This window comes from Mesoplodon mirus, assembly GCF_964341445.2.
Source record: "Mesoplodon mirus genome assembly, chromosome: 3".
NCBI classification, from domain to species: domain Eukaryota; kingdom Metazoa; phylum Chordata; class Mammalia; order Artiodactyla; family Ziphiidae; genus Mesoplodon; species Mesoplodon mirus.
In genome coordinates, this window is record NC_138978.1 from 150,010,815 (window position 1) to 150,029,254 (window position 18,440).

Below are 18,440 nucleotides of genomic sequence, written 5' to 3' on the forward strand. Positions count from 1 at the left end.
GTAAGCGGATTTGGATAGTTGGAACGAAAGTGAAAGGGAAGGAGGTTAAAACAGAAGAACACAAGTGTTGTTTTCTTGAGCGTAACAGCCAGTCGGATTATCTAAACCTACAAAACACGAGGCAGGCTGTCTGACCCTTGAGGAGAGAACTAAACGTTATGGAAATGCCGAACACGGGCGCCACCTGGTGGGGTGGGGCTTGGGGACTCATTGCCCCAAGCCTGCAGAGCATAGTCCAGAAACCTGAACATTTGCATCCAAGGCTCATTTCCGTGAGACTAAAAGTCAGAGTCCCTGTTCTCATGTCTTTAGTAAAAATGCCCTTAAAATCCAAAGGCTCTTCACTTTATAAATTACTAATGTGTCCGTTTGGGGAACTTTACAATCAATGTTTTCTTTAGCCTATGATAAAAATATAAATTCAAAGATTTTCTTCCATGATGATTTAAAATTTTTTTCTAATCTTATGAATAAGCTTTTTTTTCCTAACCTCGCCCAGCCCCTCCCCCACCCTTCCCCAACCAGAACAATCCTGCTTTCATGTGGGTTTGTATTTAGACTCCTATGGAAGATTTTGTTTGAAGGAAGAGTTCCATGGCAGCGAAAGGTTTGGACTAGATTGTTGCTGAGGTCCTTTCCAGCTCTAAGGTTGCAAAATTGTATTAAATAATCATTGTTCTTAGTACTTATGTGGACCCCTCAGACCACTTTACTGCACTAAACGTTTCGATAGGACTTGCCCCCCCCCCCAAGTTTTCTTACCTCCTTCTGAATCACTGCTCTCTCCAAGTCTGCTTTAAGACATAGCTATGTAAGCCACCTTGAAGCATTCTGCTCCCCTTCCTGCCCCTGAGATAGGAAGCACAGAGGCCTCCTTTGTCTTTAGGCTATTGATCCCAAGGTCACGGGAGGGAGGATTACACGAGGATGCTGGCACTTCATGAGTCTCCGACCTTAGTGACCCAAGTAATTTCTTCAAAGAGCCCCTGTTTCATAACAGTGTGGCTGGATTAAAGCCCAATGAGGGCTCTAGCAGGAGCCCCCACACCCCAGCAGAACTGCTGCCCTGTGCGCTCCAGCTCCTGAGCAGCTTCTACATCATTTACGCCCTTTCTTCCCTTCCCGTTACCAAGAAACTGGGTTTGCCTCTTGGTGGGTGTTGAGCCAAAAGATGCAATGAAATCAAAGAGTGAGAGAAGGAAGGATTTATTACTTGCAGCAAGTAAGGAGAACCCTGAGGATCTTTCCCAAAACAGTGTCTCCCAGAACTGTCAAACTGGAGAAGTTTTAAGCATATTCATGATTGACAGAGCTCAAGCTTCAGTTGATTGAAGTCATGAAGTTCATAAAACGTCAACATCATTATCCCTTAGGTTCCAGTTGATCTGGTAGCTGAGCACTTCAGGCTAATCTTTGCCATTGAAAGAGAACTGGGACTCTTTAGAACTTCTCTTGCCTAATAACAGGTAATGTTTCTGCATTCTTTTCTTCCCTTAAGATCATTAATTACTGAGACCTGTGCAAGGGCAAGCATTGTGGCCAGGCTTAGACAACAAAATGGCTTCTGTCAAGAAAGCCATGCCTGGTTCTTTTTCTCCAAGGATCCCCTACCCTATCTGCTTATGCTCCCTAGCCCCACTCAAGAGTAGTTCAAAATTTCCATTGTCTCTCTCAGTGCAGCTAAAGCCAGATTTACCTATCGTGGATTAGCCAAATATCCTGTAAGATACCTGCTTGCTTGTTGAAGCCAGTTCTAATATATCTGCAAAATAAGGAACCCCTAAAAAATAAACAAGAAAAATGAAACTATTCCAGCCTCTTCAAAAATCATCAGAACATCCAGAATGTGATTATAACAGTTTCAAATGTAAAGATGAAGAAAATATTCCTATGGCCACATGCACCTGGAATTTTGTGATGAAACACCTGTTGGTGGGTTAAGTTTAAATTCTTTTCAATAACTATAAATTATTCTTTGCAGCATGATGTCCCATAATGCATAGTATACCATATTAATCACAAAATTGGAATGCACTTTAAAAAAATCATTTATAGAGAACCTATGAAACTCACCATTTTCCTCAAGCTATGTCGACCTCAAGTTCACCTGAGCTCCAGAAACATGTATAGCTATTTTCAGAAACAGAGATTTAACTCACTGAAACACTAAAACCATGTCATTTTTCTGAAGTTTCAGAAAGCTGTCTCTCTTCTGAACCTCATGGACTTCTGCTACCAAACTCAGGTTCAGCTGTTCACCACTCAAAAACCCATACCTGAGAGGCAAGTGTTGCTTGGAAAGGAAAGGTTGCTTTATTCAGGAGGCTGGCAACCTGGGGAGAAGGCAGACTTGTGTCCAAAAACCAACTCCAGAGATTCTGCTGGACCATGAATGTTTTCAAAAGGAGAATCATTTTGGGGGGGGGGGGGTCAGAGTCTTCATTATCTTCTACCTTGGACAGACTTCTGATTGGTTGGTGGTGAGGTAAGAGGGTGGTGTTCCCAGAATCTAGTGCTTAGCCTGAACTTACCATCCTCCACCTGGGAGGGGGCCCTAGTTCCTGCAGAAGAACTCAAACATATATTGTTATGTATATTCCTTGAAGAGGAACCAGGAACCTGCCCCATGCTGCACTACTGTTTCCTGATTGCTCCTCCTTTCTTTCTGCAATCCCTCCCTTCCCTGATAAGCAACTGTTTGAATCTGCCCTTTGGAACTCAGGAAAGGTCAAGGAGGCTGAATGAAGACTATTTCCTACAGAGAAGAAACAGGGGACATGGAAAGGATTTATGCCTTGGAGGGCCCCACAGGGTCCTGCAAGGTTTCACTTCCTGTACTTCTTCCCTCTCTCTCTCTTCCCCAAGCTTTGAAAGTTGCCCCATTAATGCTTCAGGATCTTGAAAACAACAACAACAGCAACAAATAAAGTCCCGATGCTTCTTCCAACACTGTAGACACTTGGTTCTATGTCTCCTAAATCCTGAAGTTTGTCCTTATTAATCCCTAACCCCAGAAAGACTCGTCTTTTCCCAAAATATCTGTCACCTCTTCTCACTCTTCCCAAGTCAACATGGCCAGTTCCAGCGACAGACCTGAGGGGCCATGTGAAAGTATGTTTCCGAAGTTTGAAAACCTAACCAGGACTCTTTCTAATATAATTACCGTTTTTAAAAAATATATTCATTTATTAATTTTGGCCGCACTGGGTCTTAGCTGCGGCACGCAGGATCTTCGTTGAGGCATGTGGGATCTTTAGTTACGGCATGCAGACTTTTAGTTGCAGCATGCATGCAGGGTCTAGTTCCCTGACCAGGGATAGAAGCCGGCCCCCTGCATTGGGAGCGCAGAGTCTTACCCACTGGACCACTAGGGAAATCCCTAATTGCCGTTTATTAAGTCTATTATGTTCCAGGTACCATCAGAAGTGCTTTACATATATTTTCTCATTTAAAACTTATAACAGTCCTGTGAGATAGGTATTATCCCTATTTTACAATTCAGAAAACATTCTCAAAGATTACCAACTTGTCCAAGTTCACCCAGCTGGTGTGTGGTTCCAACTAAAAATTGTCACTTGCCATCGGGCACTACAAAAATGAAGTCTCAAGCCACTGCAGTTGCTGACCTTCAACACACCCTGAAAGGAGTTTAGGGTAGAGATCAGGAATGAGGCCTTCTGTGCTCTGGGAAACATTGGCAGAACAGGCCTTCAGATAGTTGGATATTTTCAGAAGGTTTTATGAGCCCAGTTTCTTGCATCTTCTCATATCTAGAGAATCACTAAAATCATAAATGGAGACATCTGCTCCTCATGAGTAGCAACAACCTTCTGCCAAAATGTGTGCTTGACTGCATGTATCCCTCTTCACCAAAATCACATATATACTGACTTCCACCCTTACCTCTTCAGAGCAGTTTATCAGAGTTATCTGAGAGGCTGTCTTCTGGGCTATAGTCCTCATTCGCCCCAAATAAAACTTAACTCACAGCTCTCATGTTGTGCATATTTTTCCAGTCGACAGTTTTGGCGACCATGAAGGGATGCAGAGCAGATTTCTCTCCTTTACCCGAACTCTAGGAGACACTGGAACATTGATACCAGCAGAGACCTCTTGTTCCCATCCACCTCCTTGGAGAGTCCAGACAAATTTGGGTGAGTCTCTCCTGGTTCTTGGATCTCCTGTATTGGTTGATGATCCTGAGTTTTATTTGGCAGTGTATAACAGGTACCTGGCCCACGGTTGAAACATTCTGGGGTGTGTGGGGGTGGGCTGGCTGAAAAACAATGGGGTTTGCTCAGTTTAAAGACACTGAGCGGTCTGGGCTGAGTAGTTTGGTAAGAAGCTGATCTGACTCCTTTCCTCAGTTTGGCTGCCTTCATAGAATTTGTCAGGATAAAAGTGAAGATGTTACATGAGAGCTTTGATCCAAAGAAGAGGGACAAGACTCCTCCTGGTCAGTTAGAGCTTTCTCAGGCAACTGAGATATGTATACCGTGCAATGGTCCCACAGGGCAGTCCACACATTAATTAAAAGACTTGCTCAGGGCTTCCCTGGTGGCGCAGTGGTTGAGAGTCCGCCTGCCGATGCAGGGGACACGGGTTCGTGCCCCAGTCTGGGAGGATCCCACATGCCGCGGAGAGGCTGGGCCCGTGAGCCATGGCCTCTGAGCCTGCGCTCCGCAACGGGAGAGGCCACAACAGTGAGAGGCCCGCGTACAGCTAAAAAAAAAAAAAAAAAAAAAAGACTTGCTCATCCAGGAATCATGTATAAGAATTGGCCATTCAGTGATCCGAGCACTCACAGTGGTCTTAGACCACTGAAGGGTGAAACTGAGCCACATAAGAGGGCTGAAACGACTCTAGGGTGATGCCTGGAGGAGTTAAGCTCACAAGCCGCACACTGGCCCATCACACAATTTCATTAGTAAGTTTTACCCCTGACAAATTCAACTTTAAAATGGGATATAGAGCCTCTCAAACAGAGACATGAGGAGCATCAGAAAGCCAGCCTCTGACTAACACCCCTGCCAGGTTTATGTATGTACAAAACTTATATTTACAAGTACTTACTTGTAAATTAAATTACAATTAAAGGGAAACTTTGCCCTGAAAATAGCCACTATGGGCTCTTTTATTTTGTATGCAGTTGTTAGAGAAAGCTGGCTTAATAAAACATCTTTTCAGAATTCTGACCCTTGAGGGAACAGGTCCTTCTAGGAGAACATGCTTTTCTCTCCCTGTGCCTTGAGACCAGGGCTCTCAGGAACAGTTATCTAGACCATCTCTAATTCCAGAGACTGAGGAGAAAAACAGGGAGGAAAGAGGCCTTTTGAAATTTGACTTATTCTAACTGTTACAAAGTAGTGAGTTTTATATTGTAACACCTGATTCATGACTAAGTTTTAAAATAAAACGATGAGATCTCTGATTGTGTCTGTACATATGTCCATGTGGGCACATATGTCTTTACCTTTGGATGGTATTATCAAAATTAATTTGTAAATGAGCTCTACTTAATTGGCTTAAAGTAAATTAAGCATTTATAAAAATTCTCAGAAATAAAAAAGGAAACTATCCAGAATGAATTTCAAGTTCATGTGAACTGGGAAATATTCAGCATTAAATTAATACCTGGTATTAAGGTTTGTCTGTAGATTTAATTAATACAGACATGTCTTAGAGTCATCAACATTAAGTATACTTTTATTGTACCTAGGTTTAATAAAAGTCAAATAAGATCTTATTATATCTGTTGCAAATTTGTCCGCAAGAAAAATAACTTGGTATAATGAAATGTTTTATTACTAAATTAAATGTAAATGAGAAAAGAGGTTTTGGGTGAACTCTTTAGGAAAATTGTTTTAGGAATATCTACTTTAAAATATTCTCTCCAGATACTTGGCAACTTTAAAGTTTAGAGTTGTACTAAATTAAGCTAAATGATGGAAGTTTATTGAATGACTAGGTCATTCCCAAAAAAATAAGATAATGAAACCTTAGGTACTGAACACTGGCCTCCTTTTACAGGGAAACTAAAGGCATTAAGGACTATTCATAAACATGTCTGGGGCCACACTGAGATATTTTCTATAAAAAAACATGTTTTTTAGAAATTATTACTGGTATTTATGTTTGCCAATCTACAGAATGAAAATGTAAACAACAGTTCATAATTGCATACTTCTTAGTCTTCACTAGAAAGTAAGGTTTTAAGAGTTGTGAATTCTAATTTAAATATGTAATTAAAGCTACTAGAAAAAATAAAGGAAACATTTCAGCATATAGTAGCAAAGTAGGATGTGTGTCTTCAGTAAAAGAAGGTATGAGGAATGGAATTGCATTTTGTTAAGGGAAAAAAAGTAATTTTGTTCTAGAGCTGGTTGTTTATGGATGGAAAAAAATAAGGGACAAACTAGTATGGATACAGAAAGTTACAGAAGGTTTATGGAAAAGGAATCCTGAGAAAAGAGTTCTGTGCATGGTCAGGATTGGCTAAGTATAGAATAAATTTAATTGAGTAAATGAATTTTAGAAATAAGCTGGTGCAAAACCTGAATTTGGTTTTTCTCTCTGTTAAGATGACAAAGTTTTCTTAGAATATTGATCCACTTTTGATAACAGATTATAAAGTTTCTTTTACCTTTAACTGGTAACATGTTATAACTGTGTGTAATTGCCTTTGAAATCTTTTTGTCACTTTGGTTAAGTGGATAAGCATTGTTTCACAGTGACCTATGATCCTATTTGACCAAGAGTTTTAAAACCTTTTAGATATTTTTTGACAAAGTTCCCAAATCAAATTCTAAAGATGTTCCTTTGACCTCTAGCTAACTTTGACCTCTAGCTAGCTTCAAAGGGCTCCCTGAAACATCCCAAAGAGAGGTATTAAACTAATTAGGTTCATTTGGTATGTTAAATTACATGGGAACTATTGTCAAATGAGTAATAAATCTTCTTAGGTTGTATTGCATGGGTAAATATCATTAATATACATAGTCTAGAAATTACCTAAAATTCCTAAAAATCTGGTATGTCCTGGTAAAATTTATCCGTCATAATTCTGGTTATTATCCTAAAGTGTCACAGCAGTAACCAAGTTTCTTTGTCAATAGCATTCTAATCAGGTCTTTAACTGTGCCTTCTTAAGTCTTTTGTCATTCATAGACAGTTATTGTCTTACACTTATGCCTTTGCAAAATGCTTCCTCTTCAAGAAGATTCATAGCAAGGACTTTTGGACAAGTACAGATTTCTGATAACTTTTAGATCATTTTGCTGAACTGGGTAAGAAATTTAAAAATTCTAGTGGAAAACCGGATGGCTTCATGAAACTATTAACAGAAACGATTAGTTGCATAGGACTGAGTGAACTGATGAATGTGGTTATAATTTTTATGGTTTCTGTCTAAAACATTACTGGCTTTTCATCTGTGTTTTCCAGACATAAGCAGACCCTTCCCTCAAGCTAGTTATGACTTACAGCAATTTGGTAAGTTGTACCTCTGTAAACAGAATTGAAACATTTATCTTTTCTGTCTACCTGATTCCTTCAGAAATTGGAAACTCATAGGTTCCCAGTAGCCTTATCAGGTAAATAAGGAAGGCAACCTCCTGGCTGATATTGTGGGGATCTTGAAAAGGGAGTAATTCACCCAAATCTGTAAGGCAAAATCTGTGACAAGCCTTTGGCATTGCTTTCCTTGACCTTGAGGCCTTTTTTTTTTTAATATTCATTTACTTTATTTTATTTATTTATTTTCTTCATTTTTTTGGCTGTGCTGGGTCTTCGTTGCAGCACGCAGGCTTCTCTCTAGTTGTGGTGCGTGGGCTTTCTGCCTCTAGTTGTGGCGCTCAGGCTCAGTAGTTTTGGTGCACAGGCTCAGTTGCCCTGTGGCATGTGGGATCTTAGTTCCCCAACCAGGGATCAAAGCCGTGTCCCCTGCATTGGAAGGCAGATTTCGTACCACTGCACCACCAGGGAAGTCCCTGAGAGGGCTTTTTTAAAGAAAACTTCAGTCTGAGACTCCTAATGAAAAGCTCCCCACGGCCAATATAAAAGACCCTATATGATCAATTACACTTACCTAAGTAATCAGGCCAAGGTTACTGAAATTAGACTTAATATGCAAACAAATTAATCTTAATTTGTCTATATTTGGTAAAAATAAGGGTAATTTTAGAGAGAAAAATTTATGTTTTAGTGCATATCAAATTCTAGTTTTGTTAATTGAGGTCTGTATTTACTGCTTAAGCCTCACTTCCGATTCAGCTCCTTGCTATTATGTTATATTATTGTAAACTTTAACTGAATTATTAAAAGGACACTCTAATTTGTTTCTGAAGTTTATCTCAGTAATCTATCTTTGGATGAAGATCAGATGCCTCATGACCTGTAGCCAGGGATTATGCATACTGGAAAATACATCATTTAAAGGACTATCTCCAACCTAGATGGAAAGACCCTTATCAGGTACTCTTAACTAGCTCATGCACAGCGAAACTGAAAGGAATTGACTCTTGGATTAATGTTTCCAAAAGTGTCCCTGCACTGGACTGGCTTAGAGAGAGGATTGCTGACCTTAAAATCACCTTAAAACAAGACTCAAACAGAGGAGAAACTTCCAGACTAGGATGAGAAGATGACATCTGAAATAGACATCTGACCCAAGATGCTGGACCAGGCCTGTCTACCAATTACTTTGATAATTGCTCACAACTTTGCTTAAGAACCGAATGTATTTCACAATCTTATACTGCGTTTAAAGTTAATCCAATTGTTGGCTTTATGGCTATTTACCTATATCCAGTTCTTCTGGATTACTTTGGTGGATTTCTCCACTCCAAGGCTCTAATTGGATAGCCCTTAGGAAATTTATTCTAGAAGAAAGAAATTATAGTTCTCTTTAGGCCACTATTGATATTACTAGGTGATATCCCTCACCTGGCCAATTAATAATACCTGCTCCAACTCTGACCATAAATATGAATTTTCTTGTAGGGTCACTCAAGCTCCATCAGAACACCAAGCGGAATCTCAGTCAAAAACCATAACCTCCTGTTTATGACAAGGAAACCTCACACAGTTCTGGTATGTATCTATGTGGCTAACACCAGGCTATGCTCAAGTTTAAAGGCTCCTTTAGTATATTAAATCATACGAAGGATAACCAGCTAATAACAGTAGGAAATTGGGTCGGGCGCCTTATAAACAATACCAATATATAATTTCCTTTAAAGATAAGAACTGGTATAGAACAGGCTAAGTCAGATGACCTGGGGATATACTGGGCTGCACCTAATAGAAGTTCTAAGCTTAAATTCTTATTTATAACCTTACTAATACTACTAGCTATATCATTTGTATTTTGCCTGTTTTACAAAATCTTTTTTTTAATAAATTTATTTATTTAATTTATTTATTTTTGGCTGTGTTGGGTCTTCGTCACTGCTCGCAGGCTTTCTCCAGTTGCGGCGAGTGGGGGCTACTCTTTGTTGCGGTGCTCAGGCTTCTCATTGCAGTGGCTTCTCTTGTTGAGGTGCACAGGCTTCAGTAGCTGTGGCACGCGGGCTCAGTAGTTGTGGCTAGCGGGCTCTAGAGCGCAGGCTCAGTCGTCGTGGTGCACAGGCTTAGTTGCTCCGTGGCATGGGGGATCTTCCCAGACCAGAGCTCGAACCCGTGTCCCCTGCATTGGCAGGCAGATTCTTAACCACTGTGCCATCAGGGAAGCCCTAAAATTGTTGTTTTTTGCATTATCAAATGTGTGACTGAGACTTTGATAAAATGATGACTAGGTGAACTTGAAGCAGTTGACCAGATACATAGTTCTATATCAGATCAATGACCATAATATTGTAACTCTAGATATGGGAAAAGGTAACAAGAGGGAATCATTTCCTGTACCATAACAGACTAGTGAGACTGTCTTGTGGTCCAGAGACTTTGGCTACTCTTAATAGGGCCTAGTCCAGTAACAGCACATTGAGTTGCCTATCGACAAAATCCTCACCTGGCACAGGAATGTCTTAGCACTCTGGGACAAAATGGTCACGAAGTGCCTCCCAAACCATGGTCGAATTTTGACCATGATCAGGCACTGCCAACTAAAAATTGTCACTTGCCATCTGGCACCACAAGAATGAAGTCACTGGCCACTGCAGTGGCTGACCTTCAACACACCCTGAAAGGAGTTCGGGGAAGAGATCAGGGATGAGGCATTCTGTGCTCTGGGAAAAACTGGCAGAACAGGCCTTCAGATAGATATTTTTAGGGTAAGATTTTACGAGTCCGATTTCTTGCATCTTCTCGTATCTAGAAAAACACTAAAATCATTAATAGAGACATTTGTTCCTTGTGACTAGCAGCAACCCTCTACCAAAATGTGTGCTTGATTGCACGTATCCTCCTTCACCAAAATCACATATATACTGACCTCCCCCCTTACTTCTTCAGAGCAGTTCCTCAGAGTTATCTCAGAGGCTGTCTCTTGGGATATAGTCTTCATTTTGCCCCAAATAAAACTTAATCACCACTCTCACGTTGTGTACTTTTTTTCAGTTGACAGTGGTGAACTGGAATTCAAAGCTTGGTCTGCTTGCATCTAAAGCCCAGTCCTGGGGCTTCCCTGGTGGTCCAGTGGTTAAGACTCCATGCTCCCAATGCAGGGGCCTGGGTTCAATCCCTGGTCAGGGAACTAGATCCCACATGCTGCAACTAAAAGATCCTGCACACCACAATGAAGATCCTGCATGCGGCAACGAAGATCCCACGCGTCACAACTAAGACCTGGTGCAGCTAAATAAACAAATAAATATTAAAAAAAAAATGGAGCCCAGTCCTTTGACTGCCTGTACGCTGCCTGAGCATGCAGAGCCTGTCAGGGTAACCCAGACTAGATCACTGGATCCTTTGAATTATGTGACAGTTTCCCTTGATCTAAGATTCCCAAATGTGGTAACAGAATAATCATCCTCCAAAGATGTCCGTGTCCTAATCTCCAGAACCTGTCAGTATGTCACCTTAAATGGCGAAAGGGACTTTGCAGTGTGATTAAGGATCTTAAATTCGGGAGATTATCTTATATTATCAGGATGGGCCCAGTGTAACCATAAGCGTCTTTATAAAATGGAAGAGGGAGGCAGGAGGGTCAGAGAAGAAGATGTGACAATGGAAGCAGAAGTCGGGGAGGTGGGGAGATCTGATGCTTGGTTTTGGTCTTAAAGCTTGAGGAGGGGGCTGCAAAACAAGGAATGAAGGTGGCTTCTAGAAGCTGAAAAAAGTAAGGAAACAGATTCTCCCCTAGCGCCTCCAGAAAGAATACAGCTCTGCCAACAAATTGATTTTAGGACTTCTGACTTCCAGAATTGTAAGATATTAAATCTGTGTTGTTTTACTCCATTAAGTTTGTGGTATTTGGTACATTAAAGCTTAAGAAGCTTGGGTACTATGGTAGATTAGACACGGCCACATATTCTTTGCAGCTTCTCCTATTAGGTGGTGGAGATTAGTTTCCCAGTTCCTGACTTTGGCTAGCCATGTGACTTGCTTTGACCAATAGAATGGGATGGAATTGGTCTTGTGTGCTCATGAGTTTAGGCCTCAGAGACCTTACAGTTTCTCTCTCTCTCTCTCTCTCTCATCTGCTGCCACCATATGGACAAGTTGCAGCTAGATTGGTGGAGAATCCTCAGCCAACATCAACTGCTAGCACTTGAGACAGGAGATGAGTTGCCACATGACAGCAGCCACATGAGGATCCCAAGCAAATCTAAGAGAAGAACCAAGTCAGCAGCCCCTTGAGAACTGTGAGCAAATAGGTATTGTTATTTTAAGCCATTAAGTTTTGGGGTGCTGCAATAGATAAATGATACGGGTGCTTTTGAAAAATATCCATTTCTGCCTATCCTCCATTTCACCAGATAGAGTGATCAAGAATTTCTTGGTAAGGAGCTCCACTGATATTTTTGTTGTGTCTGTTGGTCATCAATAAGGTTTGGAACTCACTAGTGTGGACCTTGGAGACTAAGTTCTACTGGGTCACCTGTACTTTGGAAGCCTACTAAGTCTGCTCTACTCATGGCGCGTGGGCCAAGGAAACCAATTCTCTATCACCTAGTGTACAGGTCAGGACTTTTTCTATTGCAAGTATCAAAAAACCCAACTAAAACTGCTTAAAGAAGATGTATTATAAACTTTTTTCTTTTTTTTTTTTACAATTTTTAAAAGCAGTAGGGCTTAATTCAGGTATGGTGTATGTTCTGTTCTCTCCCCATTGCTTGTCTCACACTGGCTTCATTCTCAGGCTTCTTCTGTGCAAACAAGATGCGTACCAGCGGTTCCAGGATCAACTCCGTGGAAAAGCTCTCTCAGTGGTTTCCACAAAGTCTCACGATATATTGTGGGCTTTGATTGGATCCATCCTTGAAACAAATCTCTGGCCAGGAAAATGCAGTACTCTGATTGGTCGGGCTAGAGCCACCTGGAGCAAAAAGCAGTGTCATCTGAAGTACATTAGACAAGGAGTTAGGGAGACAGCAATTCTCCAGAGAAAAATTGCTATAGTAGATTCCAGAAAAGGGATGAATGGATGTTGGGCAGCAAAACTCGCTGATATTTACTAGCTGGACATTGGAGATCAGCTTTACTGGTGTCACTTAAATCCTGATAATCCACATTGAGTCACCTGGCTACTGGAAATCTTCACCTTCCCAATCTCAAATGCCTGGACACCAGGCTTTGAAATGCATCTCACCTGTCACCTGAATGAGGGAAGCAGGTTGCCCTCTCCATCAAAAATGCCCCCCATGCTCTGTAAAACAACTTGTGAAGTACTTCTCATGTGAGATAATTTAATCCCAACTCTAAGGGCCCTACCAATATGTCTCAATGTTCATAACCCTCTAATTTCATGTACCTCTTTGTATTACAATAAAAGCTGGATTAAGGGATATTGTAGTCAAACATTTTCCCAGGGAGTTAGTCCATTAGGAGGGTTAAAATTAACCAGAAATGTACAAAGATGGAGAATATCGTTTTTATCTGGATTTCTCTTGTGGAGACAACCATACGTGCCTGGAAGAAATTCTTGGATAAGTGCCTTGTGGGGACAGTTGGGGGACAAAGGTAGGACTCCCAAGGGAGCTTCAGGGAAACATGATGTCGAAACTGCCTTCTGTGGAGGGTGGGTTCAGTTGTCTGCAGGGATTTTAGGTCTGAAAGCTGTTCTTCTCTGCCCTTTTCCCTGACCAGCTCAGTCCCTCTCTCCTCTAAACAAATAAGCACATATCTGGGTTTGAGGAAAATCCGGGTATTTCCACTGGCCCTGATTATAATGATGTGTGCACGGGTCTGTCTCACTCCCTGAGACGGGCACTTTGTTTTATTGATAATCTTCATATTCCCGACATCAAGTACAGTGCCTGGCATATAGCAGGCTCTCAGCAAAGATGTCAATGTCACCAGACTTTTAGAAACCGCTCCCTGAAAGATGGAAATCTGTCTTAATATCCACTACTCCCTTCAAAATAGTACTTGCTGGTCACCCTGATGCTGGGGAGTCTTCACTTTTGTTTGTTTGCTTGCTTTTTTTTAAAAATTAATTAATTAATTAATTAATTTTTGGCTGTGTTGGGTCTTCGAATGTGTGCAAGGGCTTTCTCAAGTTGCAGCAAGCGGGGGCCACTCTTCATCGCGGTGCGCAGGCCTCTCACTGTCGCGGCCTGTCTTGTTGTTCAGCACAGGCTCCAGACGCACAGGCTCAGTAGTTGTGGCTCACGGGACCAGTTGTACCACGACATGTGGGATCTTCCCAGACCAGGGCTCGAACCCGTGTCCCCTGCATTAGCAGGCTGTTTCTCAACCACTGTGCCACCAGGGAAGCCCTGTTTGCTTGCTTTTGAAGACGAAACCTGGTCTTGCTCATGAAGAAACACAGTCCTTCTGGACTGAGCCTCCTCAAAGAGCCACAGAGAGCAGGAAGCATGCTGCCAATGGGCTCTGGAAAGTGGTAATACTTTTCTTCAGCCTTCCAGAGCTCCTGGTGGGTTTCTCCATTGTCCAAAGCCCCAGGGGTTGCTCCCTCCCCTGAGTCTTTTTCATCTGCTGCCCTTCTTGGATACAGAAAGCACTAGTGAATTAGGAAATCACAGCTTTCAATAAGGAAAAAGATATCTTTAGAAAATGCCACCTATATTCTGATTTGTGGTCCTTCACCCTACTGAGCACGAAATTCAAGAAGGCTCACTGGGGGAATTCCCTGGTGGTCCAGGGTTAGGGCTCAGCGCTTTCACTGCTAGGGCCAGGTTTGATCCCTGGTCTGGGAACTAAGATCCTGCAAGCCGCACTGTGTGGCCAAAAAAAAAAACCTTACTGAAATAAGAACAATATGTCCTCATATCAAGTGTTCCCAGAAATACCATGGTCCTGAGAACTGAAGAGTAATGGAAAGGAAATTTGACTTTTTGAAACTGATCTCTGTAAGAGCAATGAGAATGCTTTCATTTTCCCTGGGATTTGATGATTAGAAAGCAAGGCATCCTCTTCCCTCATACAGTCTTTTTTTTAAACAAATAGCTTTATTTGTAGACTGCCTAAGCATTCCAGGAAATACCATCAACATGAATGTGACCTCAAACCCATAGTTTCTGCTTCCTGTCCTCCAGTGTGTGCACCAAAATCAGAGTTTATCAAGTGTCTTTTATAGGCAAGGCCTTTTGCTAGGTGCACAGAGGATCTAGGTTTTCATCCACACACCAAAATCCCCATGCCCTAGCCCCTCTTTCCCCTGCCCCTTTTTGTTTTTCAGACACTAAGAATCAGTTCTCAGCTCATAGTCATTGAATTTATACCTACCATAGGAATTGAACACTTTTCATTCACTTTTCCTAAATACTCCTTTTTTCTCTGGCTTTACCTGCCTTTCCTGGGCTGGACCTCACAGGTCATCAGCATATTCCCACCATATGACCCAATACATAGGTAGGGTATGAGTATGTCTTATGCAATATTGGGGACACACTGATACAAAAAGTGATTCATTTTTCATTTGAAATTCAAATTTAACTGGGCACCTTCTATTTTTGTTTGCTAAATCTGGCAGCCCTACAGGTAGGGAATAAAATCTTTATCTGAACTACTTTGGATTAGACTTGAAATCTGGTCTTGGAAAAATCACCCTAAGTAACTCCCCTCTCCCACCTTTTCCCCTGAAACACAAACACTCAAGTGCGTATAATCTTGTTTCCCACTTTCTTTTTTAATTTTTGGGTTGTTTTATTTACTAATTTTTTAAGGTAAATTTTACACCCAGTAAAATGCACATATCTTAAATGTATATTTCGATGAGTTTTGACAAATGTGCACCCCTGTGAAACACACACCCCAATCAAGATGTGGACTATTTCTATAACCCCAGAAAGTTCCCTCGCACCCCTTTCCAGTTAATTACCTCACCCCAGAGACAACCACTGTAGATTAGTGTTGCTTGTTCTTGAGCTTCATATAAATGGAATTATACAGTATGTTCTCTTTAGTGTCTGGCTTCTTTCTCTCAACAAGTTGCTTTTGAGATTCACCTGTATGGGTGCCTATCTCAGTTGTTGATTCTTTTTTATCAAGGAGTAGGAGCGCACTGAGTGGATTTAGCACAGCATGTTCATCCAGTCACCTGTCAGTGAACATCTTTCTAGTTTGGAGCTCTTTATGAATAAAGTTCCTATGAACACTGTGTAAGGATCTTTTTTTTTTTTTTTTTTCAGTACGCGGGCCTCTCACTGTTGTGGCCTCTACAGTTGCAGAGCACAGGCTCCGGACATGCAGGCTCAGCGGCCATGGCTCACGGGCCCAGCCGCTCCACGGCATGTGGGATCTTCCCGGACCGGGGCACGAACCCGTGTCCCCTGCATCGGCAGGCAGACTCTCAACCACTGCGCCACCAGGGAAGCCCCTGTGTACGGATCTTTTTGTGAGCATATGTTTTTACTCCTCTTGTGTTAGTTTCACAGGGCTTGTATTAGTTTCTCTTGTATTTGTTTGCGGTTAACAAATTACCACAAATTGGGTGGCTGAAAACAACAGAAATTTATTCTCTCACAGTTCAGGAGGCCAGAAGTCTAAACTCAAAGTGTCAGCAGGGTTGGTTCCTTCTGGAGGCTCTGAGGGAGGCTATGTTCCATGTCTCTCTCCTAGCTTCTGGTGGCTGCTGGCAACCCTTGACATTCCTTGGCTGGTGGCTGCATTCCTCCAGTCTCTGCCTCCATTGTCACACGGTGTTCTTCCCTGTCATTAATCCTGTGTAGCCTGAGGGACAGTGGAGTTGGTAGATAAGCAGGGCAATGGGGCATTCTGACTGGTCGTAACGGATACTTTTGGGTCAAATCCTGTCCCCACCCTTAATTTACAGGCTCTCTGAAGGCTGGACCTGAACCCTAGGCTGGGCTGACATCACTGACCCGAGCAAAGATGTTCATCTGCTTCTTTCCAAAGCAAAGGAAGCAGACATCAGCGCTTGCAGACGTGAAGCCCATGTTCCTGCCCTTCTTCCCCAGAGTTTCCCCTCTCTGGATATCCACCCCTAAACATCCAGCCTTCCCATACTCCAGAAGTGTTGCCCAATCCCAGATTCTAGAAATTCTCTTGCCTTCAAGTCCTCTAGAAATGAAATGATAGACAAAACCCAGCCTGTCTGGGCTTGGCTTTGCTGTGGACAGCACAGAACCAGAGGAACTGTGACATTCAGCAATATACCTGCAGCACTTGTCCCCTGAGCCTCTTTCAACTACAGCCTCTGCTGTGTGATCTGGGCAGTTCTAGCTCTAGGTTTGATCACAGGATCCAGAAGTACATTAGGCATCAGTTACAAAGGAACATTTCTCTAAGGGTCTGGTACTATGTGAAATCCTGACTTTGAAGTTAAGGAAGCATCTTGACTCAGCCCCAGGGCTTTGCATCTAGACTTTGCCTGTGCCCTGCCTGGTCTTCCCTCTTACAGCCACAATCAGAAGCCCACAGCTGGCTGCAGGGCTTCCATTCCTCCTCAGTCACCCCATGCCCTTGGCTTTTCCTTCCTCCTCACCACAGACATCCAGCTCCGAGCTCAAAGGTCCCTGGGAATGCAGGTCATCTGTGGTGTTTTCCCAGAGTCTATTAGGTTCTGAGAGTTTCCAACGACAGGTTTCTGCAACAGGAACCTTAGATCAGTCCCTTCCAGATCTATCCCAGGCAAGGAAATAACTGTAACTTTCTGAGATGTAAAAGATTTTACTTCTGAGCAGCTATACAACTCTTGTTTTTGCCCAATTGCCAGTGTCTGAGGGTTCCTACAGGCCTCACCTGGGATCGCGCAGGTTCATTAGCTTTTGGGTGCGTGAGTTTGGGGGAGGCAATGAAGAGGAAAGGGGATTTTCAAAAGCCCAGCTGAATATCTAGTTTGAGCAGTCCCAAGAAAAGAGAAAGGACAGGTGGGCATCAAACTCACAAAGAAAGTCCTCACCGTGCTGAAGCAGGGGGCAGCTCAGGGCTCCCAGGGCGTGTGTGGCAGGCTGGCTGGGAAGTGGATGCAGCTGTTCTCAGACTGGGTGCTCTGGTCTTGGCTGGCACCCACCTATCCCTGAATACCAGGCAACATATCAGTGCTGAGCTGGGCATAGTGGAACTCTGCCTTCTTCAAATTTGCCTTGTGGTTTTATTTTGCAAGTGCAAGCATCCGATGTGCGTATCTTTGCCTCCTGTGTCCCCCTTTTATATTGTGAGTTCAACATCTTAGGCTTTTAGGTTTTCAATTTCCACATCGTAAGCAAAAGAGCCAGTGGAGGATGATTTCCTGGGAGAACAGCTGGACTGTACACAGTTGTGGCTTCAATCACAGTGACATGGACCAACTGGCTATCTCAGGATGCACTGGGAGTGAGAAATGCTTGGGTTCCTGTATTAGTTATCCAGTGCATCATAACAAACCATCCCCAAGCTTAATAACTTAAAACAGCAATTATTTACCATCTCATGACTTCTGTGGATCAGGACTTGAGACAGGGCATAGTGGACTGGCTAGTCTCTGATCCCTGATGGCTGGGGCCTCAGCTGGAAGGCTTGAAAGCATGTGGGATGGGACGACTTGCCCAGGGCTGGAGGCTGTGCTTCCAAGGTGGCTCAATCACATGGCTGGCAAGTTGGTGCAAGGAGATGGGTTCCTCTCCACACGGACCTTTTGACAGGGCTTCCTGAGTGTCCTTTCAAGATGGTGGGGGGTTTCCCCCAGAGCAAGAAATCTAGGAGACCAAGGTAGAAATGGCAATGACTTAGCCATAAGGAGTCACACAATATCACTTTGGCCATATGCTAATGGTCACAGAAGTCAGCCCTGGTCTCATGTGGGAGGGGACCACATAAGCACATGAAGACCACTGAGAGCCCTCTTGGAGTCTGGCTACCAGCATCTACCCTCT